At 37.7% G+C, this 26,768-nt stretch overlaps 1 protein-coding gene across 1 annotated transcript in view; it reads left to right on the forward strand.

Moving 5' to 3' along the window:
* The window catches only part of TENM2 (teneurin transmembrane protein 2), a 1,384,955-nt gene that overhangs the window by 95,510 nt on the left and 1,262,677 nt on the right, over positions 1-26,768 (forward strand). The gene's annotated exons all lie outside the window — the stretch shown is intronic.

Consider the following 26,768-nt stretch of genomic DNA (forward strand, 5'->3'; position numbering starts at 1 on the left):
GGACCATCTGACTTAACTACAACATCAATGATAGCATAATTTTAGTAATTTGAGTTACGTATAGTGACTTTGTGGTCAAGGCCGAGGTATGGGAGGAGATATTTGGGGCCATAAGTGATTAGATGAACAAATGTAAAACAAATCTATATTAAGTACATTTTTCTCTTTTTTTTGTAATTAGGGGAAGTTTTTCTGTGAAAATGAGGCAATGAAGAAAGAGGGAGTAGGTCTCCTACGGCTGAGGGTGTGGGAATGGCTCAAGTACAGGCGTGCTGATGTAAACGCCCTGATGAGGCAGGTGTGCCTGATACAGTAATTAGGCAGTCTGGCTGGAGAAGACAGTTTAGAAAATATATGTGGAACAGATTATATAAAGTCCGAATGACAATCTCATGAGGCTGTAGTGACAATTGAATTAGATGACGCAAGTAAACACTTATCCCTGTGCTTGGCATGTGTTCAGAAACCAGTGAATGTTACCAGCATTTCTAGCTCCATTTTACTGGCAAAGAAACTAAAGTCCAAACAATTTGTTTGGAATCTATCTCTTCATGGCTTGATTTCCAGATTTCTCTTGCTGCCCACATATATTTTCTTGGATGTGTGTCCTAACTGGGAGACTTTTCCATTACGATAGTGATGGTTCTGTTTGGATTTTATGTGGTTTGATTCTGAGAATGACGTTCAATATGATAAACATTGCACAGCACACCTCTTTGAAGCACAGTTATTCCTAGTATCTTGGAAGCCAGAACCAAACTGGGTTGGACAAGGAAAGCCTGACATGGTTAGAGCACATTTCTGATTTTAGAGGTTTATAGCACATAGATCAGATGTCACACCCTCCCTGAGACATCCCTTGCTACTACTTTCTGTCATAGGAGTTTGCTTTCTTGTTTGCTTTTGTTCTTGAGGGAATAGAACTGAGTACCTAGGAAATCCATTATAAATGTGGAATTGTAAGTTCTGGAAGAAATAAGAGGGCGTATGGTGAAACAGACCTAAGACTCTGGCGTATCCTATGCTAGCCCATCTGTCCTTTCCCAGAGCAAGTAAGGGACCTGAGTATTGCAGAGTTAGAGATGGTGAGTTTGGTGGGGCGGGATTTGGAAGAATGGAGTCACAGAGGGCAGGACCTGTGTTCAGGATTCCTAGAGGATTCTCCCAGCCTTGTTTGTTCCACTAGTCCTTCCCTGTTATTCCTGCTTTCTGGCTATTCTTCCTCATCTGATCATCTGATTAATCATTTGACTTGGTTTTCTGGTTGTTGTTGGGTATTATCGTGTCGGTTCCAATCATAGTAATCCTATGTACAACAGAACAAAACACTGACCTGTCCTGTGCCATCCTCACAGCAATTGCTATGTTTGATCCCGTTGTTGCAGCCACTGTGTTAGTCCGGCTCATAGATGGTCTTCCTCTTTTTTGCCGACCCTCTACTTTACTGAGCATGATGTCCTTCTCCAGGGATTGGTCCCTCCTGATAATATGTCTTGCCATCCTTGCTTCTAAGGAACATTAGGGCTGTACTTCTTCCAAGACACATTTGTTCATTCTTCTGGCAGTCCATGGTATATACAGCATTCTTCATCAACACCATACTTCGAATGCATCAATTCTTCTTTGGTCTTTTTTTTTTTTTTTTTTTTTTAACACTTTAAAGAGGTCTTTTGCAGCAGATTTGCCCATTGAAATACTTTGTTTTAGTTCTTGGCTGATGCTTCCATGGGTGTTGATTGTGGATCCAAGTAAAAGAAAATCCTTGACAACTTTAGTATTTTCTCCATTTATCATGATGTTGTTCATTGGTCCAGTTGTGAGGATTTGTATTTTCTTTATGTTGAGGTATAATCTGTACTGAAGGCTGTAGTCTTTGATCTTCATCAATAATTGTTTCAAGTCCTCTTCACTTTCAGTGTAGTGTTTTCTGGTAAAATATAATAAAATGAGTCTTTGGACCGTGGTGGACAGGGAAGCAGGTGTAGGATAATGAGGATAGAGAGAAATAGCATGTCATCGTGGGAATACAGAAAAGTTAACGTGGTCTTTGGGTCTTCCTCGGTAATAAAAACAAATCTCAGAAGCTTAGGCTTAGAATATGAAAGCTTGAGCCCCTTATTGAGGTTCCCAGATGCTTTGTAATGATCTGCCTAACATGACAGTCTGCAAATTCATCAAGTTTTCTAAATGCTCTTGTTATATTTTGTCATGATTTGATTGCTGTTTTTTCATTCATACACAACAGAATGAAAGGCAGCCTGGTCTTGTCCATCCCTATGATCAGATGTAGATAGGACTATTGTGACCCATCAGGTTTTCATTGGCTGATTTCTGGAAGCAGATTGCCAAGCCTTTCTTCCTAGTTCTTCTCAGCCTGGAAGCTCCATTGAAACCTGTTCAGCATCATAGCAACAGGCGAGCCTCCCTTTATAGATGAGTGACGGCTATGCATGAGGTGCACTGGCTGGGGATCAAACCCAGGCCTCCCACATGAACCACCAGTGCCCCTCATCATTTGTTTAGGGCAATGCTTTTTATAATTTACTACTGCAACCAATGATGTTTTGAATTTTGGCTAAATAGTGAGCCAGTCAGTGAGGCAGGGCCTGGCTTGCAGAGAACTGTCAACTATTAGAAGTCCTTTGTGCTAACTCTTGGCCATCATATCTTACATTCTACTGAATCTGTTTAGCAGAAATACCTATCTACATTGAAAAGCACTCTGCAAGGCTTCTGCCCTTTGCTGTTCATTTAGAGTGCATTTTCGGCCCTGATACAAAAAATGAGAGAGGCAATACCAGGCAATGGGAGGCTTTCTAAATATAAGCTCAGGTTTTCCAGATTTCCAGTTCCCTCCTAGAAACCTCTGGCTTTTTTTCTTTTTGTTTAGGCTCAGGCTTGAAGTTTTAATGCTACTTTCACGCTCTTAAGAAGCAGTGTGCTAAGGTATAGAGCTTTTCTGGTCAGGATCTACCTTAAAGCATTTCCATGAGACTTCTTTTGCTCAACTAGCAGTAGATATAAATGGTTTTTACTCCATGTTGGTTCATAGAAAATGCTGAATTTAAGTGTAGATCCTTGTAGTTCTAGGGTAGCCAGACCTGATTTTAGCCAGACAAGGAAGAAATGTAAGAAGTGATTTTACCATCATTAAAACTATGTTTCTTGTCAGTTTTACACTATTGGAAAAAATGATAAGAGAGAAAGAAACTTAAAAACTCTAAAAAAAAAAAAAAAGTTTTCAAGATTTTTTTTTAATGGGTAAACAGAACTGGTGTCTTCAGATTTCTGAGTTTATTAAAATGGAACCCTAGAATTTTGGGGAAAATCAACAGATCTATATAAGGGATGCGTTTTAAGTAACACATCCGGCAGTGGGTGATGTGTGGGTTTAGCTCCCTATCAGTAGGACACAAGCCGACATTTTCTCTTTCCTTCCCATTTAAAGGACCCGTAAATTTTTTTTTTTTTTTTTAATAATCTGTATGTACTGAATATGCAAGGGACTCAGTCTCTTTTAAAAAATAAGATTAACACATGTTTTCTCTAGTATAAAATCCGTTTCTCTATAAGTAGTGGAATTATTAGCACCATGTTGGAAGTATTACACTGAGATCTTTCTTCCTTTTCCTTTTTGCCAGCACAGAAACACCCTTTAATACTCAACAGCTAACCTTTAAGATGTGTGCTTTTTGAGATCTGTTTTTTCTACACTGCATGCCTGAATTGCCTCTTAACGTTGTGAGATTTACGAGTTTTCTTTAAATATTTCACATTCTCGCACATAAAGTCATGCAATATTACATATTTCACAAAATATTTTCTTGGAAATTTAAAGAAAATAGAGCTTATATAACCTGAACTAGTATATGAAGCATGTCATGTTTTAATACAACGATTATGAAAGATAAGAGAAAAAACAGTTATTAAATACATTCTATATTCCATGGCTTTTAATTTTTCCTCTTTAACGTGAATTATCTTATGTAGCCATCAAAATAAAGTCCTCGTACTTAATCATGAAATAAAACAAAACAAAACAAAAAACTGAGGCCCCCAGAGGTTAAATATCTTGCTCAAAATTGCCCAGCTACGGAGAAGAACCAAGGTTTTCAGCCTATTTGTTACCCCAGGACCTAATCCACTAATCAGATATTTTGGACAAGAAAAATTGGAAAATTGTAGAAGAGGTATACTTTTTTTTTAAGTATTTTATTGTGTTTTCGGTGAAAGTTTACACAGCGAAATATGTTCCCGTTTAATAATTTCTATACATTATTGTTCAGTGACATTGGTTACATTTTCCACATTGTGTCAACATTCTCATTATATCCATTCTGGATGTTCCATTTCCATTAATCCCTCCCCACCCCCCTTCTCATCTTTGCTTTAGGGTAAATGTTGACCGTTTGGTCTCATATAGATTACTTTTTTTTTTCTTTCTTTCTTTTAGTTAAAAGAGCAGAATATGTTATTTAGCTGAAAGGTGACCTCTGGGAGTGGTTTCAGTTCAAACTTTAAAGAGTATCTCTGGGCCATAGTCTCAGCAGTTCCTCTTGTCTCTACTGGTCCAGTTACGTCTGGCCGTTTTTTTTTTTTTTTAATAATTTTTATTGTGCTTTAAGTGAAAGTCTACAAGTCAGTCTCTCACATATAAACTTATATACACCTTACTGCATACTCCCACTTACTCTCCCCCAATGAGTCAGTCTGCTCCCTCCTTCCAGTCTCTCCTTTCATGACCGTTTTGTCAGTTTCTAACTTCCTCTACCCTCCTATCTCCCCTCCAGATAGGAGATGCCAACATAGTCTCAAGTGTCCACCTGATCCAAGAAGCTCACTCCTCACCAGCATCTCTCTCCAACCCATTGCCCAGTCCAATCCATGTCTCATGAGTTGGCTTCGGGAATGATTCTTATCCTGGGCCAACAGAAGGTTTGGGGACTATGACCACTGGGATTCTTCTAGTCTTAGTCAGACCATTAAGTCTGGTCTTTTTATGAGAATTTGGGGGTCTGCATCCCAATGTTCTACCACACCCTCAGGGGTTCTCTGTTGTGCTCCCTGTCAAGGCAGTCATCGGTTGTGGCCAGGCACCATCTAGTTCTTCTGGTCTCAGGATGATGTAATCTCTAGTTCATGTGGCCCTTTCTGTCTCTTGGGCTCATAATTCCCTTGTGACCTTGGTGTTCTTCATTCTCCTTTGATCCAGGTGGGTTGAGACTCATTGATGCGTCTTCAATGGCTGCTTGCTAGTCTTTAAGACCCCAGACACCACACTTCAAAGTGGGGTGCAGAATGTTTTCTTAATAGAATTTATTTTGCCAATTGACTTAGATGTACCCTGAAGCCATAGTTCCCAAACCCCTGCCCTTGCTCTGCTGACTTTCAAAGCATTCAGTTTATTCAGGAATCTTCTTTGCTTTTGGCCCAGTCCAGTTGAGCTGACCTTCCCTGTATTGAGTGTTGCCCTTGCCTTCACCTAAAGTAGTTCTTATCTACTATCTAATCAGTAAATAGCCCTCTCCCTCCCTCCCTCCCTCCCTCCCCCTTCTTGTAACCACAAAAGAATAGGTTCTTCTCAGTTTAAACTATTTCTCAAGACCTTATAATAGTGGTCTTACTCAATATTTGTCCTTTGCATCTGACTAATTTCACTCAGCATAATGCCTTCCAGGTTCCTCCATGTTATGAACTGTTTCACAGATTCCTCACTGTTCTTTATCGATGCGTAGTATTCCAATGTGTGAATATACCATAATTTGTTTATCCATTCATCCATTGATGGACACCTTGGTTGCTCCCAGCTTTTTGCTATTGTAAACAGTGCTGCAGTAAACATGGGTGTGCATATACCTGTTCATGTAAAGGTTCTTATTTCTCTAGGATATATTCAAAGGAGTGAGATTTCTGGGTCATATGGTAGTTCTATTTCTAGCTTTTTAAGGAAATGCCAGATCCATGAGAGTTATACTTTTTAAGGAAGATTTTGATCTGATAAACTGCCCACTAGAAAATCAATGTCATGCATTTCAAATGTAAAGCAAAGTTATGAATTGTTTTATTTAAATTTCCAATATTGTCAGTTATACTCTCTGTTTGCCAATGATCACTGGGATGCAGATTGTGGCTTTTTAAGCCCCTGAGTGTACAAATCAATGAGATAATAGTAACATGAGTTATGGAAAGTAATTTTAAAGCATGATTTAAAATACTTATGTTGCTCATTTGGAAAATTGAGAGGGAATATCTTTGAAAGACTGATTTTACTAACAGTGACAGGAAGAAGCAAAGTGCTCCATAGATGTTTGTTGTATCATTCAAACTACACAAGAAGGCTAAACAAATTCAGTGGAATTTAGACAAAATCAAGTATTTTAACAAGATATTGAGAAAAATAAGGAAAATTAATTACTATATTATAAGTTCAATTTGACTGGAAAAAGAAGAAAGTTAAAAACGTTGAAAGGTCAACTTAATGTAAATTAAATATCATTATAAATAATATAAATTATAAATAAGTCAAATTATTTATTTATTTAAAGTGTTTCAATGGGTATTTGCTTGTATGTGTGTGTTGTGTACATGTATACCATACCCAGGTCCATAGAAAATGGGTTAGAAAAATAGCCATGACAATAAAAAAATGTAAAAATATAAAATCACAGTCATACAGAGAATTAAATATCAAAAACATAGGGAAAGCAATAAATATATATGTGAAATCTCGTAACACAAATTTTGAAGTGGGTTTACAAAGTTGAGCGCTCAACTTCTGGCTAAACAAAGCCCAAGTTGAACTGTGTTCATTTGAAATATCCATATTGTCTCAATTGAGAAGAAAATACTGTAGCTACTTAGAGCAAACAAAGATTTTCCTAATGCTTAGGTCTGAGAAATTTCTCACATGAGTCTTCATATAAGAGGGTTTTATAAGTAGCTGTATTATCAACTCGGTCCTAAAAACCAAGCAGCAACACCCTCCTACACCCTTGTTGAAATATCTCTCGGATGACAGTATCCTGAAAGCTGTCAGGTGTGGACCAAATTGAAATGTGAATAGATGGCTTCTTAGTGGTCCTGCGTGAGCTAAAGTTAAGATGTGAAATTAATAAAGGTTGCAGATATCTTGGCTGATCATCCATAAGTACAGCTTGTTTCCCTTGGGTCACTGATATCAGCTTGGTGAAGACAGATGGTCGGAGTATCTAGAGTACAGGTATTCTCTGCTGATGACTAAGTAACATACTTTAAAAATCCTTTAAGTATGAGATACTGGTATTGGCCTTCTAGACAGATTATTAAGAGTTAAAAAGAAAATTATTGTCTTAGGTGTTGGCAAGGGTGTGATGTGGGAATCACCAATTACCTTTTATGGGAGTGAAAAGTGGTACAACCTTGCTGAGAATTGTAAAAGGTTTATAACGTTTGATCCTATGATCATACGACTAAGATTTTATCCTAAGGGAAAAATCAACATTGCACAGAAACCTATATCTGGAAAGATGTTACCTAAAGAATCCTTTAAAATACAGGCAATTTAAAAACAGCCTAAACATCTATCAATAAGGGCTTGAGTAAATAACAGCAACCGATGGTGGAAGTACTATGTACCCACGAAAAATACTTTTTCTCAGATAATATGTGAATACTATATATTGTTTTTAAAAAATATGTATAGCCTGAACCCAGTATACTTATTTTAAAAATGTACCAAAGTATATTCAAAAAAAGGATGAGAGGTGCATATCAGCAAATGTTAATGGTAATTATTTCTTGGAAGAGAGAAAATAGATAATTTTTAATTTCTTATATTTTTTCTGTATTTTCCTAACTTATTTTCATGGTTTTCTGTTACATTTATAACTTAGAAATAAATAAGGGAGAAAACAACAACACCGATATTAGAATGTAACATCCTTTGGGTAAAATTGAGAAACTCATTTTAGATATTTAGCCACCCAACTCCTACCAAACTACAAAAACATTATTTTTTATGGAGAGGATTTAATATCATTCAGCAGAAGATGGTGCTGTTTATATTAGGTGTCATAGATAGCCAACCCGAAGGGGGAAAATTATCTTCAGAAAACAAAAGCCACGCAGAAGACAGTATGTTTTTTCCACTCTCCCTTGGATCGGAATTCACCTCCCAAGGCGCTCCTGATGTAACCCTTCTCATTCAAACTATTCATTTTTTAAAAAATTAATTCATGAAGTATTCTGTGTGTGCCTTTTAGGCTGCATAGAGTGTGAAATAATATAAGTAGTAAAAAGAAGTTCATAAGAATTTCTTGCTTTCTGAAAGTTTCAATTACATTGGAAGAATGAGCAGGGTCTTTAAAAATATGAAATAAGTGACAAGAAATACAGAGGGAAGACATATCATTGGAGCTATCTTTGAAGGGAGAATGCATAAGGGGAAGCTTCAGAGAGAATAGACGGCACAGAATGAGCCGTGAATAATGGATAGGGTTTGATAAGCACACTACAGAATAATAACAACGGCTGCGTGTTGAGGGCTTATTACATGCCAGCTACTGTGCAAACACTTCAAAACATTTACCACAGTGTTATACAGCAGTTGATATCGTCTCATTTTACAGATGAGGAAAGGGAGACTCGGAGATACTGAATAGCCTCCTGAAGGTTGCACAGTTAATGAGCTACTGAAGGAGGATTCAAGTACACTCCTCTTCTCCTCCTGCTACTTATTGAGTCCTTATGCCAGGCATATAAAGTTATTTAGTATCACCTCCCAAAGTTTCAGTGTCTTGTTTTGCAGAATGTTATTAAAGTGACTTGTCCAGAGTTACAAAGTACAGTGGAAACTGCAGAAGCCCGGACCTGTGTAAGGCAGAAACCTGTCACAGAAGGAAAACTCCAATATTTTCCACTAATAGAGAGTGACAGAAAAATGGTGAGACTGCACCCTGTCATAGGCAGAAAACTGGCGAGACTTGGAAAAACAAGGCAGTCCCGTTTAATTCCTGCTCTCACAGGTTTCACTGTAAATGGTCAAGCTGGAATCGAAGTCTGTTTGACTCAGAGATTGGGTTTGATCAGTAACTGCCCTTAAACTTGACAGCCGTTTAAGTGTGGGAAAATTATTAAACTTTTGGGGGCTGTAGGTTCCCACGTGTAAAAGTACTTACTTCACGTGCTGCTGTGAAGAATCAATTAGTTATTACGTGTAAACCAAAAAACACCAAACCCACTGCTGTTGAGTCATTTCTGACTCATAGCGACACTATAGGACAGAGCAGGACTGCCCCCATGGAGCTTTCGAGGCTATAAATCTTTATGGAAAGAGCCTGCCACATCTTTCTCCCATGGAGCAGCTGATGGATTCCAACCGCTGGCCTTTAAGTTAGCAGCTGAGTGCTTTAACCAGTGCACCACCAGGGCTCCTTACTTATATGTAAGCTTCTTAGGGGGCTGGACATATCGCTGGTACTCTGGTATTATTTTTCTTACTTTAATTATTATCATTACTATCATTGTTACTACTACTACTTCTACTGCTGCTATTTACTAGAGCTTTGCTGCTGAAAGAACAAAGTGAGTATCACTGGTGAAACAGATGACAATCTAAGTGGTTAGTAGGCAGGACTGCTTGAGAGTGAGACAAAACAATGAGAAATTATTCCCTTATTCATTTTCAAAGCTCTTCCAATACATGCATTACCTCAAGGAGACAGTCTCAAGTTGCTCCAAGTATGACTTTAACAACTCCCTTAAATTTGCTAACAGGAAGGAAATTGCAACGTTAGGCTCAGAGCTTTCATTAGACAATAGTATGTAGTTAGAAATTGTTTGTTGTTCTTCTTAGTTGTCATTCAGTTGGCCCCTGACTCATGGAGATCCCATAAACCCAGTGCCGTCAAGTCAATTCCGACTCATAGCGACCCTATAGGACAGAGTAGAACTGCCCCATAGACTTTCCAAGGAGTGCCTGGCGGATTCGAGCTGCCAACCCTTTGGTTAGCAGCCGTAGCACTTAACCACTACGCCACTAGTGTTTCCTCGGAGATCCCATACTCAAGGAAATGAAATGCTGCCTGGTCCTGTGCCATCCTCCATGGTCAGCTGAGGATTGGATCACTGTGATCCATAGGGTTTTCACTGGCTGATTTTTGGGAGCAGACTGCCAAGCCTTTCTTCCTGGTCCATCTTAGTCTGGAAGCTCCATCAAAACTCATTCTGCATCATTACCACACAAGCCCCCACTGACAGATGGGTGGTGGCTGTACATGAGGTGTGTTGGCCAGAAACTGAACCCAGATTTCTCCCATGAAAGGAGAGAATTCTACCCCTGAACCACCACTGTCCTCTAGTTTGAAAGTAGGAACTTTATAAGAATTAAACTTATTTTTGGTTTAAGATTTAAAGATTGTCTGGGGCAATAGTTTTGGGGGCTCATCCAGCCTCTGTGGCTCAAGGGAACCTGGGTTCCATAATAATTTGAAATTTTGTTCTTTATACTCCCCCCACCTCCCCACTCCACTCCCCTTTTGATCAGGATTATTCTACAGACTCTTTAATCAAAATATTCAACAATGGTAGCCCAGCACCATAATCGTTCAAGATAAAGAAAAATATTAATAATAATGCCAGTATTGTGAGGTGGTGTTCATGGTTGTTCTCATGGCAAAGTAGGCAGTGATAATCTTTAAACCTTAAACCAAAAATATCCCCTGAAGTCTTCTTAAAGCCAAACAACAGTTCAGCTTAACTGATAAAGAATGTCTGCCTTGAGCATTATGCTCTTTTAAGACCTATCTACGTGGGATCAAATTGACAGCAGTAACACAAAAGATTAGATAGGAGCCTTAGGGGGCAGTGAGTTTATGTTAATACGGGAGGAACAGTGCAGAAGAGGAGAGTGAGAACGGTTGCACAACTCAAAAAACATTATCAGTGTCACTGAATTGTACCTGTGGAACTTGTTTTTCCTGTGTATATTCTCAACAACAATAACAAAAAAATAAAAAAAATTATTTTTAAAAATGACGGGTATTTCCTCTGGGATACATTAAACTGGGAATAAAACCAAATTCAATATAATAAAAAAAAATAAGCTTATTTTTGTAGTTGCTTTCTATTTGTGACAAGTGATACTGGTTTTATCTTTACATCTGTTTTATAATTGACTTTTAAAATAATACATTTAAGAAACATAAATTGTTCAAGATAAAGAAAAACATTAAATAATAATGCCATTATTATCAGGTGGTGTTCATAGTTGGGAAGGTAATGATAGAAATGTAGGTGGGGAATATTGCACTATAAGAAGCTGGTAATAGAGATGGAGGGAGCAAACCCCAGGGAGGATCTCTGTGACCAGAATGGAGGGTTTTACATACAGAATGTATAGGAGATAAGGTTGGTAAAGCTCTAGTATTTCTCATTTCACCACCAAGTGGTAAAAATATGGCACCATGAATTAGCACTGGTCGGCAGATCTTCATCTTGGCACCTCTCCTCTCAACCACAGGAGTCCCTGGGTAGTGCAAAACAGTTAACACACTAGGCTGCTAACTGAAAGGATGGAGGTTCAAGTCTACCCAGTGGTACCTCAGAAGAAAGGCCTGACAATTTACTTTGAAAAAAATCAGCCATTGAAAATCCTGTAGCGTGGAGTTGTACTCTGACACAACCGGGGTCTCCATGAATTAGAATTGACTCCAGAGCAACGGGTTTTCCCCTAAACCATGGCAGTCAATGGTCTCCTAGTAATTTAAATTTATGAAATAAATCTTTTTGGAATAACCAATTGAATTCAGGCTTTCTACCTTATGATTCTAAGCTTGGGTGAGCTCCCTCCATTACTAAGTCCGGTGCCTAACAAACTGCTTGACACATAGTAGGTGCTCGTGAAATACTCAGCAAATACTCCCTGAATGGATGAATAAATTCCGCCCACTGAGCGTCCTTCACCGATTTCATTTTATATTTGTGTGATTACGTCTAAGAACTTTGATGGGATTGGCATAAAGAGAAAAAGTGAGCTAATTCAAAATTTAATAGATGTATGACCTTTTGAAGTCAACACTGTCATCGTAGAAGTGTTTTGGAGACGAGGCACTGTCAGAGGAAATGTTGGTAGCACCGGTTGAGATATTAAGTTGATTCAAGAGGCCCAATGAGCACTTGCATGTTAGGGGATTCGGGAGAGGAAATGTTATTGACCACTGAGTTTCCTTGAAGGAACAAATGGGTTCTAATCAGCAGTGGGAAGAGAAAGCATGACAGTAGTCAATCAAGAGCAAAGAGATTATGCTCCTACATAGCAGTAACATTGCTATTTTAACAGGACACAAAGCAGGACGATTCAAGAGACAAATAATGTCATACTACAATTGTGTGTGTATGTGCTCAGAGGTTGTCAAGGGAAATTCTCCAAGGAAAGTTATTTGAGTTCTCTATTTTAGCCCTCAGAGCTTTCTCCTTGCATAAATGGCACACTGAAGGTCATCAATTTAGATTTTAATATATCAAATTAGCCATTTATAGGATACCTCTGTTTTGGGTATGCTCCCTAATTCAGGTAAAAGAAATAGTAATGACATTTTATAGGAGTTACAGATATTTCGTAGTATGAAATGCCACATCACACTTTTCCAAGTTCCTTGTACAGCAGTAAGTTCTGACTGCTTTGTCAAATCAAACCCTCTTCCTACACTGAAAACATATTTTGAAGGTGTATTTCTATGAGACCCAGGATTCTGCCTCTATAGACCTATAAGCTCTTTGCAGTAGGATTGCTTTAGGGAGACATTTTAGTCCTCTAAGTGTGCACAACAGATTGAGAATTTTCCCAAAATATAGGTAATTGTTAGACCAAATGTTAAAATCCAATAAAAACAACAATAATAGCAACAACAATAAATTCAGAGCATAATAATGGCTAACAAACAGAGACCACATGATATCATGGGCCAGCTCTACTAAAGACTAAATATACATTATCTCATTTAGTCCCCACAACACTCCATGGGACACCATGTTATACCTTGTGTGCTCCCCAAAATATCTGTTAATTAATTGGCCTTATCTGAAGTTTTTCTCAGCATGTATCTCCTAATTAAGCAAGACTCAGCAATTATTTCCCAATATAACTCAAGGTAGCACATGTCTTATATAAAGACTCAAATTTGATTGACATATTGCTTTAGTATCAGAACCTTGAACTGATATCAAATATTATCTGTGGCAACTCTCTGATTAAGTGACACTGACTCAAAGAATGTTTTTATCAGATTCTCTGGGAGGGGGTATTTACGTATGTTTTTATTGTATGAGGCTGTTAGTCACAACATCATCTACAACTTCTTTAACATAGGGGCCCCAGGAAGTAATCTGCCTGACTCAGATATGATAGAATTATTTATTATCAAGTGTAGAAATTATTTATCAATTCCTGTTCATGAACTCCAAATTGCTCTTTAATAGCCTTGACAGTGACCTTAAGTGATAAATAAATTCCCCTGACCTTGGACTAACTCCAACAGACAATTTAAAGACAAAACACAGTAGCATTAAAAAAAAACTCAACATAAATTTGTATATACTCTGACAAGGCGACAGTTGTCACCATTTTTTTTAATGCTATATTTTTTGTTTTTTTGTGAGAATATACACAGCAGAACATACATGAATTCAACAATTTCTACATTTATAATTTAGTGAAAGTGATTACATTTTTTGAGTTGTACAACCATTCTCACTCTTTTCTGAATTGTTCCTCTCCCATTAACATAAATTCACTGCCCCCTAAATCTCCTATCTAGTCTTTTGAGTTGTTCTTGTCAGTTTGAACCCATATAGATAGATCTTAAAATAGCATAATGCTCATGGCTGGCATTCTTACTAGTTAAGCTGAACTATTGTTTGGTTTTAAAAACTTTTTTATTGTTTGGTTTTAAGAAGATTTCAGGGAGTATTTTTGGTTTAAGATTTAAAGATTATCTCAGGGCAGTAGTTTTGGGGATTCATCTAGCCTCCATGACTCCAGACAGTCCGGATTCTGTAAGAATTGAAATTCTGGTCTATATTTTCTCCCTTTTGATCAGAGTTCTCCTAGAGAATCTGTAATCACAACATTCAGTAATGGTAACTAGGCACCATCCATTTCTTCTGCTCTCATGGCAAAGGAGGCAGTTGTTCATGGAGGCAATTAACCACACATTATATTTCTTCCTTCTATTCTTGACTCTCCTTCTTCTGTTTCCCTAGGCAAATAGGGTCTGATCGTTGTGGTGATTTTATTCTTTCCCAGACTGATCTCAGAATGAGAGGGGAGGATTTTTCAAAGTGAAGATGCTAAATAGGTGAATAAAAAATCTAGACACAATTACTATATCTTCTTAAAGATAATGGTCCTTAGTTTGGAGTTTGGAGCCTGTATTTGGAATCAGATACAGAAGATAACGGTTATAGGTAGCCAGAGATCATCCTTTAATGCTTAAATGTTTACAGGTATTTAGAAAGCTATATTATTAGTAGTATTTTACTAAAAATCATGTTCACACTGATTCTTTCTCAACTAACATTTTTGAGTGTTTACTATTTACTAGGCAGTGTGCAAAGTGCTTTGCATGTATGTACTTACAAAATTACTTTGTAAGATGACTTACAAAAATATGTGATGCATATTCTATGATTATTCCCCTTTTTTAGAGATGCAGAACCTAAGGCTAGAAAAGTTGATGCCATTCAACAAATATTTCTTACTGCCTACCCCATGATAAACATTTTTATAAGAATACCGTACCAATTGCTATCAAGTAAGTTCCAACTCTTGGCAACCCAATATGTATCAGAGTAGAACTGTACTCCATACGATTTTCAATGGCTGATTTTTCAGAAGTAGATTGACAGGCCTTTCTTCCAAGATCTCCTTGGGTAGAGTCGAACTTCAACCATTCAGTTAGTAGTCAAGTATGCTAACCATTTGCACCACTCAAGAACTTCATAAGGAAACATCATTTAAGAAAAAAAAAAAAAACACCAGATCATAAAACCCCTTTTTTCATGGAGATTGAATTCTAGTGAGTTTCCCAAGATCACACAGCTAGTAAGCGACAGATCCAGGATTCAAATCTGGATCTGTTTGGATTCAGAGTTCAGGTTCCCAACTCCAACAAATGGCCAACCATGTTGTTCACCACACCACTCCAGAAGTTTCTGCTCCCATAGAGATCAATAATCTATTCACATTCAAATTCAAAATCCCATATTATAAACATCTAGAATCAGAATACCAAACCAAACAGCAAATATTATGTTATTTTGAAAACTCTGTTTTTATATGAGTGGCCATATCTGCAGGTCAGATTTCTGTGTGGTACAGATGGGAAGAGAGCTGAGGCTGGAGTGCTAGCAGCAATTCGTACTCTTGTGTCCCACTATGGGAAGTTCAGGAGTAAACTGCCAAGGATGTACGTTCTTTCCCACCATCTATTACGCAGAAACCTCTCTGGCAATTGCCTGTTACCCAGGACTGAAGAATGATTTTCTTCCAGTTGGGAAGTGCCTTCTCTTAAACTGAGCATATGAAGCAGAGATTTATCGAAATCAACCCTGGCTTCCATTGTGGTGACAGATGTCACAGCTAGACCGCCCTCAAACAATCCTGAAATGACTCTCTGGAATTCTGCATGTGCCAACAGTCATTTTCAAATGCTTCAATTTGTTGCTCATGCTCTAACCCCTTGCTTTCTGGGTGACCTTCACCAACTAGTTCTTTCCACTGTACTTTTGATTTCTGACTTTCAAACTTGGGAGAACTCCTAGAGAAGTCACTGGAGTTCTGGGAAGATGAATGATCTTGGTGAACGTTTATCAGCTGTTGGGAGGGTTAACCCTTTCTCGTGCTCCAGAAGTTCCAATTACTATTCCCTTCCAAACAAAACTCAAAAGAACCTTTCTTTGTCTCCTTTTCAAATACTTTGGAGAATACATAGCCAATATCCTCATTTCCCCCAAGGAAACGCATGGGAGCCAGCTACTAGGTGTTGGTGTTTGCATGAACCTATTTATTTTATTTTTTAATGTAATTGAAAGTATGCCTGGAAGCATAAGTCTGTTTCTCAAATGCACTTTAAGCAGATTTAGGCATGCAGAAGACAATCACCGCCTTGTACATCTCTGGCATGCATGGTTCTATACTTGATATTTTGTAAAGATATAAAGATCAGAAACTCCTGGAGCACAAACTTTAAATGGGAAGATGAGACACTAAGAAATAACCTAGGAACATTAATTAAAAACACACACACACACACAGTAATCGTAACTCCTTATAGGTGATTGCAAAGCTCTTTATCAGTGACTTTCAATATTGGCTGCACTTTAATATCATCTAGGGGGATTTAACACACACACACACACACAAGCCTAAGATCCACCTTTAGGGATTACGATTTAATTGGTTAAGGGTGGGGTCCAGCATTGGTATTTTCAAAAACTGCTTACATAAAACTACATGCCTGTGCCTGGAGACCATCTCCATGCCCAACTTTCCTACCTCACCTCTGGGCATATTTCCCCATGCTCTTAAATACTGGAGCTACACTGTCCTTTCTGTTACTTGAGTATACAAAGAGCATTTCTTCTTGAGAAGCTTTGTTCTATCTTTCCCCTTCTATGGAAATGCTCTTTACCCAGATATTTGCATGTGATTCAACTCTCAGCTCACGTGTTACCATCTTATTGATATCTATGGGAGGAGTGCTTCTGGAGTGGTGTGGTGCATGACATGGTTAGCCACAGACTGTGGCCATGTCTTCCCGGACTATCAACACTCTCTCCAGTTCCTGTCTCTCACATCACCTTATTTTATTTTTTCCTCTCCGATTTACCAACAGAAACAAATTTGTTTATTGGCTTCTGTATTTTGTGTTTTTTTCTTTTTAATCTCTCTCCACGAAAATGTAGGGTCCAAGAGAGCAGGGACCTCCTCTTTCTTGTTTACTACTGTGTTTCTAGTGCCTAAAATTGTAGTTCGCATATGCACCTTATAGTAGGTGCTAAATAAATATCTATTAAATGAATGCTGTGTGTAGTACGCATTTGGGAATTATCAGGGGTTCTTAATAGCTGATGGAGGTTCTGAGTCGATTTCAAAATAAAAAAGAAGGTTATCCATGACAAGATATTGAGAGGACAAGATGTTGTGTAGAGCAAGGCAACTAGTTGGACTGGGATGACCAAAGTATGATTGAAATTAATCTAATCCCATGAGATAATGGAATTATCCAAAGTTGAAGCCATTAGTTCTAGGAAATCACAATTGGTATCAAATTCAAATGTCTCTAAGTAATATGATCTTAACCCATAGAAAACAGTGTCTGAAATTGAAAACTATACATTTATTTTCAATTAATATTCTCAGCAAACTGAGCTAGCTAATAATAAATAATAATAATAATAATAATAATAATAATAATAATAATAATAATAATAATAATAGCTATTGTGCATTGTGTTTCCTTCATGCTGGGCAATTGGACCAAATAATTATATTCATTACATCATTTTCATCCCCACAGCAAACTTATGAGGTGATTAATATCCACAGTTTACCTTCAAGAAAACTAGAAAATAGAGTAATTGACTGAAACCCTACCTCAAGTAAATGGTTGAAATGGGATTTGAGCCCAGAATCACGGACTCTGGAATCATAAAGCCGCTATATTTATTCCTGATGTTTTATATGGATCCAACATAGGCCAGTGTGACACTGGTGCTTGTCTGTCTTTCATGTTAATTGCATCTCATCAAATTAAATTTTTAGGAAAAAGTATAGAAAATCTTCAAATTATAAATTTTTGTAAATTTTGGAATAAACTTTCACAAAGGAACGATGTTATGAATAATACTTAGATCCCAGGCCACAGAAGCCAAAAATTATAATTCTGAACATTTTCATAAATAAGAAAAGGAAGTTGCTTTTATGTTGTACATTGTTTTGCATACCATGGATAATTTTTAATTATGGCAATAGCATACATTTAAAAATAGACAAAATTGTTTCCCTATGTTTTAAAATACAGCATTAATAGTAGAGCAAAATAGAAAAAAAAAAAAATTGCCTCTTCAAATTTTCATTCAGATTTGCCTCAGTTATCTAGTGCTGCTATAACAGAAATACCACAAGTGAATGGCTTAAACAAAAGTTTATTCCCTCACAGCCTAGGAAGATAGAAGTCTAAATTCAAGGTGCCAGCTCCCAGGGAAGGCTTTCTGTCTCAGTTCACTCTGGAGGAAGGTCCTTGTCATCAGTATTCCCTGGTTTAGGAGCTTCTTAGTGCAAGGACCCTGGGTCCAAAAATGTGCTGTTTCCTGTGTTTCTTTCTTTGTGGTATGAGGTCCCTCTCCTCTGTGCTTGCTTCTCTCTTTTGTATCTCAAAGGAGATTAACTCAAGATAGAACCTAATCCTGTAGATTGAGCCCTACCTCATTCATATAACTGCCTCTAATCCTGCCTCATTAACATCATAGAGGCCAGGATTTAAAACACAAAGGATAATCATCAGAACACAAGATGGTGGACAACCACACAATACTGGGAATCACAGCCTAACCCAGTTGACACACATTTTGGAGGGACACAATTCAATCCATAACAATATTTAAATTGAATGATTAAGCCTTTGGCTGCTAACCAAAAGGTCAGCAGTTCAGATCCACCAGCTGCTTCCTGAAAACCCTATAAGGCAGTTCTACTCTGTCCTATAGTGTCGCTATGAGCCGGAATCGACTCCACGGCAACGGGTTTTTTTGGCCTGTCAACAGTTTAACTAGAAGAGGGTGAGAAAACTGTTTCAGAAATTTTGTAGATTTTTCAAAAGATATTAGAAGCACTTTCAAAGAATTTGTGTGGGTTGCAATTGTTTTTACTACAGGTAATTTCGTTTCAAAATGGAATTTTTCCCCCTTTGGTGTGACAGTATTATTCCTCTTAAAGCATGCTGAAATATGGAGTAGGATGGCGGCAAGGGTTGAGCAGGATGTGTCTGTTCAAGGTACAGGAAAATGCAATTGCATTAGGAGTGTTATTGAGCATTAGGCATGAAGGACAGAGGAGGAGGGTCAAACAGAGAAAGGGAGTTTAAGGAAGAAACGTTAAGCAATGTTAGGCCCAGTTACCAAGCTGTTTTAGGCCTAGGTCACTTTAAGTGCCTTCCAGAGCGTAGAACACTGACCAAGTGCCTGCAGGTTCGATTGAACCTAGGTGAAGAGAACGCATTTGCTCTAAGGCCTCAGGAAGCAAGGCTTCCCTGCAAAGTCTAGGTTTTCCTAGCTGAGAGGCGGAGCAGCTTTCTCTTTAGTTACTGAGGACTGGCAGATTATATAAAAAGGTAATTCCTGTTGAATTCAGGTACCAGTACAAAGAAAGTACCAGTTTCTGATAATCAGCTTCAATTGATATTGAGTGCACAGGTGGGCCTACTTTTGCTTCTTTCTTCTTTTTTTTTTTAATGATTTATTACTCTCAGAGAAGAACTGCCATAAGCCATGCTAGTGTATTTCCTGAAAAAAGTGGAGCAACTGCTGGTTTGTTTTTAAAGCAAATAGTTAATTCAAAATTAAAAGAATTCTCCTTTTTTAAAAAAAGATGGTAGTTGCTTATTTACTTCGTTTCAAAGGTTTTTTTTTTTTCTTTTAATTCAGTCTCCCTAGCAACAGAGACATCTGTCTCTATTCTCTTAGTCATTAAAGCCAAAGAAAGTAGCTGCTTCAAAAATAATAAAGGCAATTTCTATGAATTGGGTAACTGTTAATTGTTGCCAAGAAATCTTAGTGAGATAATGAGGCATACAGCAATTGACAAAGATCTTTTCATTGATGTATGAGCTTCCAGCTAGCCCATGGTGGTTAACTAATACATACAGTACCATCGATGAGGTATTGTGAGATTCCCTATGTAACACAAATAGAGAAGTGATCTTTACTCTTTCTAATTTCTTTCAGAAGTGTGCCCTGCTGTGATTTTTCTGATTGCTTAGTAACTAATCATACCTTGGGATTCCAAGGAATATATTTGCCCAATAGATTTCATGAAAGTAAAAGGTTTCAAGCATTCACAATGGAGATCAATGTGACAAATAGTAGAGTAGTTGTTGGTGGCATTAAAGCACAATATACGTCTTATTTGAATTGTAGATTCTGCAAAACAACTTGAGTGGAAACACGTAAAATTGCACTCAGTTCTAAAATGTATATTGGCATTTGTGCTAAAACTGTTTGCAGGCCGGTTATAATGAAACCCTAATCACCCTCTACAATAGCTTCGCTAATCAACACAAAACGGTTTTCAAGGCTTTCTGCTTTCCTAGCAGCCAAGTAAGCAAATTATATTAAGTCTGTATTTTTTATTATTGGCCCTATGTTTGGCACATGGCCATCTGTATGTGAAACTACTGTGGGTTTTTTTTTAACAGAAGGAGAAACCAAGCATATGGAAGCAGCTTTGTGTGTGTGTGTGTGTGTTTTGTTTTGTTTTGTTTTAAATCAGGAAATTTGCCTCTGATAACCAGATATAGAATAGCTCACTGCATTATTGGCCCCATAAGCCCATTTTAGTTTCTTAAACGGAGAACATAATTAAAAGTTGGAAGTGTGAAAAATGCTGATTCTGGTTTTAAAATTAGGATGTTTTTATAAAACGTAAATACATGAGGGTAACTATCAAGAAAAATACAATTGATATTAAATGCTTATCCATTTTAACAGAGATTTGAATAAAAATTTTGTTTTCATTATAGCGTGTTGTGACTTACTGAGGATAAAGATAAGAAACAGAGGAACTGAGGAATGTTTTTTAACCTTACAATGACATTTGTTTAATGTCAGCCTATAGGTATATACAGTTCAGTACATTATACAAGGAATTAAGGCATTGCTGGTGGGGAGTTGGATGAGTTGTTAGAATAAAAATGTAGGCATGGTTAAACAAATTCCTTTAGTTTAGGAATATATTTATAATTTTTGAAGCATTTTATTTGGAAAAAAATCCTCTAAATACAGATATTTCTAGTAAATGCTTATGAATATAAATGAATAAAAGACATTATCTTTTATAAATTGCAGTTTTTGTCTGCATAATTTCACACTGTTAAGGTGACAAACTGTTAATTCCCTTTCAAGATGCTTCTAATATAATGAAAGTAGAAGAAATTTTTCAAACAACCAAGTGGAAATAGACTTGAATAGCTGTTGGTGACTTTTTGTTGAAAGTTTAAAAAATGCAGTGTAAAGAAAATCCTGGCACTTGATGTAGCATTTATGTCATACTCTGAGAATCTCAAAGTTATACACCACTGCCTTTGTTGATCAAGTTTTACCATATTGTCTATCAGCATGTCATTTAACAGCAGGTTCCAGAGACAGGCTTATGATAAATATCCATTTCAAGCTAGGGCCACATATAGGATTATTCTCTTTCTCTAGGTGAAGGATTAGGAAACTGTGGCCCATGGGCCCAAAGTGACCTGCCTGCCACCTGTTTTTGTATGGTCCATGAGCTAAGTATGGTTTCTACATTTTTCAATGGTTGGGAAAAAAATCAGAAGAAAAAAAAATATTTTGTGACATGTGAACATTATATAAAATTAAAATTCCAATAAAACCAAAAAACCAAACCTGTTGTCGTCGACTTGATTTTGACTCATGGCAACCCTAAAGGACGGAACAGAACTGCCCCACAGGGTTCCCAAGGAGCGGCTGATGGATTCAAACTGCTGACCTTTTGGTCATAAAATAAATGCTCCTAAATAAAGTTTTATTGGAATTCAGTTATGCCTGTTGATTTACATGTGGTTTATGACTGTTTTACTGCTATAATACAACAGCTGAGTTGATTAATTGTGGCAGAATTTTTGGTACTTGCTATACATTTAGGTGGAAACCCTGGTGATGTAGTGGTTAAGAGCTATGGCTGCTAACCAAAAGGTCGGCAGGCACTCTGGGAACCGTACGGGGCAGTTCTACTGTGTCCTATAGGGTCACTATGAATCGGAATCAACTCCACTGCTTTTTTTTTTTTTTTAAGTACATTTAGGTTATACATACCAGTGTGAACTTAAAAAAAGTTCCAACACATTTAACTTATAGCATTCAATACATACAGCTAACGGTTACAGAGAAATTTCTGTGGCCTAGGTATTGTGCTAAGCATTTAGTGGGTCATCTCACTGAATTCCTATGACAGGTCTATGAGGTGAGAGCTCTTTCGATTCCCATTTTTAGGTGAGGTGATAAACTTAGAGAAGAGACTTGTCCAAATCCATATGAATAAGAAGTGGTGGAGTTAGGATTTTGAATTAGTTTTGTCTGAGGGCAAAATCCATGTTTTTTAACAATTACATTTCTAAAATGAAGAATATTTATGGATCAATGAGAAAAAGACAAATACTTTACTAGAAAAACAAAGAAAGGAAATGAGCAGATACTTCCCCACTGAAGAAATCCAAAGGTCTTCTCTCATACACAGTTGTAAATTTAGGGAAGAAAGTGACAGGAATTACAAAAGTCCCTTCTGGTTTTCTGACTTGAAATCTAGGATTTAGATTCTTTTCTCCCCCAAACCATAGTTAATAGTTGGTGGCCAGTTCGAGTCTCCAGAGTTTCTGGAACACAACCATCGGAACGTGGTCCTGGTATTTCCACTGGCTATGGCTTTTTTTTTCTTTTTTTTATGGCTTAAATCTGCTTTTTTTTTATGGCTTAAATCTGCTAGCTAGAAAATATGGGAGGATCTATTAATTAACTCACTGGAAAGAAAAAAGTTGTGTGCCAAAGAGACAGTGCTCCAGTTGGGTCTAGGACTCTGCACTGTGATGGTGGGAAAGTCATTTAACCCAGCTTCATTTTTATAACCCAGGATTCCATGAAAAGACATATTTATGAGAAGATACTAAATATCTTAAGCCTCTTCTCATCCTTGACTTATCCAGTTTTCCTTGGTTCTGTGCCAGGTTGTCTTTGTATGAGCTAGGATTCTAATTTGTTAGCAACCTAAGCAGAAAAGGAGCTGACTGGAAGAATGTCAGGTAGCTTCTGGAATCATCAGGAAGCCAGCAAACCAAGGTTGACAAAGGAGACAAGAACGGAAGGAGATTTGGCAACTGAAGCCATTGCCTGGACCTAGCCAAAGGATTGGCCTGGTTACGACAGTACCAGTAGCATTAATGCTACTGAATGCTGCTACCTGGACCAGCTTCTGAACTCTCCTTTGTGTCATTTATGAAAATTGACAGTCATGGATGGGAGTAGCCAATTGCCCAAGTCTTCGACTATGTACCTCATATTACTAGCTGGCTATAGGAAGGAAGGACCATGTGGATGCCTTCAGCTTTTGGAGTGGGAGGAAGAGTGTTTGGATACTGAGTCGGCAAAATGAAAATGAACTTATCACTATATTCATTGAGGACCTTTAATGAAAAGATGATTCTCATAGTCCCCGTCCTTGTGAGAGACTGACCCACAGTCATAAAAGTGCTATGGGAGCTCTCAGCAGTGGCTCTCGGAGAACACTGAGAGGGATTGCTAACCTACCCAAGGGATGAGGAGAAATGGCCTCTGACATTTTCCCAGACAAAGGGGATGATGATGCCTGAGCTGAGTTTTAAGAGATAAATAAGAATTAACAGGTAAAGGGGAGGAAGTCATACATTTCAGCAGACCATTGGCACATACCTGGAAATTACAAATGCAAAAATGCTGCTAATTTGATGGCATATTTAAAGTTTTTTAAATTGTTCCAGGTGGAGGTGTGCCATTTTATTTTTGCATGTTACAATTTATTGAGGTATAATGGACATACGATAAAGTACACATATTTAAAATATACTTTTGATGAGTTTTAACAGATATATACTACCACGAAACCATCATCATAATCAGTTCCTTCACCTCAAGAAGGTTTTTGTGCCCTTTTGTAATCCATACCTTCCTCCACTTGTGTCTCAGGAAGCCACTGTTCTACTTCCTGTCACTGTAAATAAGTTTGGGCTTCCTGGAATTTTAAGTGAATGCAACCATACAGTTATATTACTTTTGGAGTGTAGGGTCCGGCTTCTTTCAGTTTGTGGAGCTATATCCATGTTTTTGTGTGAATCAATAGTCCATATCTTTTAATTTCTCTTTATAACTCTTACAGAAGGAATAAAGCAACATGTCACGTCTCTTGTCTTTGTCTAAAATCTATCACTATTTTTTCCCTCCCTGTAGAACATCGTTTTTTATTGTGGTGAAAGTATACTTAACAAACACAGACCAGCACAACGATTTCTACCTGTACAATTCAGTGACATTGATTCCATTCTTCAAACTATTTTCACTATCCTTTTCCAAATCACTCTACCATCATTAACATAAACTTAATGCCATCTAAGCAAGAATTCCTCCTTCCCCCTCCCCGCCATCTCCCACCTCTAGTAACCGCTAATAATCTTTGGTTTCTACGTATATGCTTATTTAATACAAGTGAGATCATACAGTATCTGTCCTCTTGCAACAGACTTATTTCGGTCAGCACGATGTTTTCAAGGCTCATGCATATTGAGCCATGTCTTAGGAATACATTTCTCTTTATGGCTAACCAGAAAACCAAAACCCATTGCCATCAAGTCAATTCTGACTCATAGAGACCCTACGGGACAGAGTAGAATTGCCCCCATAGGATTTCCAAGATTGTAAATCTTTAGGGAAGCAGACTGCCACATCTTTCTCCCGTGGAGCAGCTGGTGGGTTCGAACTGTTGATCTTTCGGTTAGCAGCCAAGTGCTTTTGCCATTGTGCCAGTGTAGTATTCTATTGTGTATATAGACCATATTTTGTTTAACCATTCATCTGTTGATGGACATTTTGGTTATTTCCCCATTTTGGCTATAGCGAAAAGTGCTGCAATGAGCATAGGTGCATAGATTTCTGCTCCATTCCTGCCTTCACTCTTCTGCGTATATACCTAGGATTGAGATTGCTGGGTCAATCACTCATGTTTTCAGTATGTTCATGCCATCCACTGAGAGGGAAGCACAAAAGTCCTGCAAAGTGCATCATTTTGAAATGGTTCGATGAAGCCCTGTGCTACTTTGGTGGGTAATCTAGAGAAGATCTGGGCAAGTTTACTGTAGTTAGGTTTTCTTACCCTTTGAGTCAGGAAGTCAAATCTAATTGACATGCTGGGAAAGTCCTTACAACACTGAGCTTCTGTGACTTAAAATTAGATAAGTCACTATATTTCTTAGGGGCAAATTAATTTCCCTTCAAAATGAAATGTTCTTGGTATTTATTGGCAAATGTATCTTTGATTTAGATTTAATCATGTTTATAAATTTAACGACAATTTCCTGTCCTTTTTTACATGCCAGACAGGGAGCTTGGTAACAGAGATGGATGAAGACATGGTCCCTGCCCTTGTGGGATTTCTAGTACAATAAGGGATGTGGTCATAGAAGACTTGTTATATACAGTAATTACCAAAACTATCTACCGAACATCTATTAATGCCAGGCCCCAGTCTAGGCCCTGTGGAAATGGCTGCCTCTCTCCAAATCAGGGAGCTTATTTCCTAGAAGAGACAGGTGATAAGCAATTAAGCATATAAGTAAGCAAAGTTAGTGTAGATTGTGAGAAATGCTATGCTGGAAATAAACAGTGAGGAGATAGAAGTTCAGGGCGAACATTTTATATAGGGAAACCAGGGAGAGCTTTGCTGAGGAGAGGGAGAGTCAGGACAAAAACACTCCAGGAGGCACAGATATCTGCAAATACAAAGACTGATGCAGGACAGGGCTTCCCTTGTGGATGAATCAGGACAGACAAGGATGTGGCTGGAACAGAGTGAGAAGAGGAAGAGTGAGATGAAGTGAGAGTGGACAGATAAACAAGGCAGACCCTGTAAGGCTCTGCCGGCCGTGATCAGGAATCGCATCTTTTTTTTTTTTTTAATTAAGTTCACAGGGGATGGGGTCTGACCGTTTCTTTTCTTTGTTTGAATTTTATTGAAAAATTGGAATAAAATCAATATATTAAAATTAATTAATAAAACAAATACAATAAAATGCACAGATCTTATGTGTTCTCTTTGAATTCTGACAGTTTTGTACACCTATGTAATCACTGCCCCAAGCAAGATATGGGACATTTCAATCTCGAGAATGTCCCTTTGTGCCCCTTTCTGATTTACTTTTTTAAAAGATGACCTTTGAGAACATATGTAGGGGATTCACCTCAGTATTGTCATCTGACTTGCTTTCTCATTTCCTTTCTCTGATCCTAACACTTTTTAAGAGTCATTGTTATTTTTTTTTCTGGCCCCAATCACTGCCTTCCCACAGATTTACTAATCTGATCAATCTCTTTCCAGACTTTCTCAGGCACTTTGTTTCTGAAGTCACTTTAATATTCTACCTGTCCACACTCCAGAAAACTTAGCAATCTTGGTTCAAACCCTACCTTCCCATAAAGCCTGAAGCCCGGTATTAATCCATTCCTGACTGGTCTGTGTTCTCTGAACACTGAGAGTGTTTCTTAGTTGTTTCACATTGAGTTTTTACTCACACTTTCTAGTGGAGGAGTTAGGAGAAATATACGGCTGTAAGGAGAATGACTATCCTAAGTGATTTAGGGAAAATAATAATAAATGTAATATTAGAGAAAGGCAGGAAAATTCCATCTCAATGCAACCTTGTGATTTTTAAACGGAAAGTCTTATGCAACATGTGTAGACCTGGCTCAAACATATTTCAGCCTCA

The sequence above is a fragment of the Elephas maximus genome, chromosome 2, assembly GCF_024166365.1.
Source record: "Elephas maximus indicus isolate mEleMax1 chromosome 2, mEleMax1 primary haplotype, whole genome shotgun sequence".
Classification (NCBI taxonomy): Eukaryota; Metazoa; Chordata; class Mammalia; order Proboscidea; family Elephantidae; genus Elephas; species Elephas maximus.